Below are 1,785 nucleotides of genomic sequence, written 5' to 3'. Positions count from 1 at the left end.
GATGCTGAGGCAGGAGAATGGCGTGAACCCGGGAGGTGGAGCTTGCAGTGAGCCCAGATCGAGCCACTGCACTCTAGCCTGGGCAACAGAGCGAGACTCCGTCTCAAAAAAAAAAAAAAATTATTCTTTACAATGAAGGACTTCTTTTACAGATGGTTCCATCTTTGTTCATTCTAGCACAATTAGTTCCTTCCTCCCATGTCTTTTTTCTCCTCCTCTACCCTTTCCTTTGTTTATTCTATGCATGTGGTTAAGAGGGCTCTTCGGTGGTCTGTGCCTTTTATTTTGTAGAATTCCCACTCAGATCTCCAGCCTGAAAGGCTAAGACATATGTTCTTAGGTGTGTGACACATTTTTTGTCTTACACAGAAGTGACTTTGCAAGCTGCTACATACAAAAAGAAAATCTTGTTTTGCTGGTTTGCATTGAAATTGTGCAATTATTTAGGCATTGATTGTTAAGAAATGATGGTAGGGAAAGTTCATGGTGATGAAATCACTGAAAGGCAAGAACTACTAGCTCTGTTGATTAATAGAAGATTTATAGCTCTAAATAACTGGTTTTTGGTATAAACCCCCTGCTTTTCTCCACAAATTATCTGTAACAATTGCCTTGTTAGCTTTTTGATATTCACACACCAGTTGTATACCTTTGCCTTATTAGTCTTCTTGCCAGAAATAATGTACATTAGTCTAACCTGTCCAGGTTCCTGAGATTCATAGTGAGTGGATAAAAAGAAGACTGCTGTTGGCTGGGCACAGTGGCTCACGCCTGTAATCCCAGCACTTTGGGAGGCCGAGGTGGGCAGATCACGAGGTCAGGAGATCGAGACCATCCTGGCTAACACGGGGAAACCCCATCTCTACTAAAAATGCAAAAAATTAATAACTTGCTGTAATTAGTTTAAAAATAACTTGCTGTTATTAGCCAGGCGTGGTGGCAGGCACCTGTAGTCCCAGCACTTTGGGAGACTGAGGCAGGTGGATCACCAGGTCAGGAGTTCGAGACCATCCTGGCCAGCATGGTGAAACCCCATCTCTACTAAAAACACAAAAATTTTCCAGGCGTGTTGTCGTGCACCTGTAATCCCAGCTACTTGGGAGGCTGAGGTAGGAGAATCACTTGACCCTGGGAGGCAGAGGTTGTAGTAAGCCAAGATGGCACCACTGCACTCCAGCCTGGGCAACAGAGGGAGACTCTGTCTCAAAAAAAAGAAGGAAGAAAAAAAAAGGCCGAGTACAATGATTTATGCCTGTAATCCCAGCACTTTGGGAGGCTGAGGCAGACGGATCACCTGAGGTCGGGAGTTCGAGACCAGCCTGACCAACATAGAGAAACACCGTCTCTACTAAAAATACAAAAAAAATTAACTGGGCTTGGTGGCGCATCCCTGTAATCCCAGCTACTTGGGAGGCTGAGGCAGGAGAATCACTTGAACCCGGGAGGTGGAGGTTGCAGTGAGCTGAGATCACGCCATTACACTCCAGCCTGGGTAATAAGAGCGAAACTCTGTCTCAAAAAAAAAAGGAATACAAAGTTGATAACGTTTCAATTAAATGATAACATTTGAATTAAATGTTATCTTTTATTAATATTTTATTTATTTATGTATTTATTTTTTGAGATGGAGTCTCCTCATTCTGTTGTCAGGCTGGAGTGCAGTGGTGCGATCCCAGCTCACTGCCTCCTCCACCTCCTGGGTTCGAGCAATTCTCCTGCCTCAGCCTCCCAAGTAGCTGGGACTACAGGCACATGTCACCATGCCCAGCTAATTTTTGTATTTTT

The 1,785-nt window shown here is 44.0% G+C and overlaps 1 protein-coding gene across 3 annotated transcripts in view; it reads left to right on the top strand.

The window, feature by feature from the left end:
- VMP1 (vacuole membrane protein 1) overlaps positions 1-1,785 on the top strand; it is a 142,673-nt gene that overhangs the window by 108,592 nt on the left and 32,296 nt on the right. The gene's annotated exons all lie outside the window — the stretch shown is intronic.

This window comes from Mandrillus leucophaeus, unplaced genomic scaffold (genome assembly GCF_000951045.1).
Source record: "Mandrillus leucophaeus isolate KB7577 unplaced genomic scaffold, Mleu.le_1.0 Scaffold20, whole genome shotgun sequence".
NCBI lineage: Eukaryota > Metazoa > Chordata > Mammalia > Primates > Cercopithecidae > Mandrillus > Mandrillus leucophaeus.
Note: the sequence above shows the minus strand (reverse complement) of the source record. Positions and strands in the feature narration are given on the sequence as shown.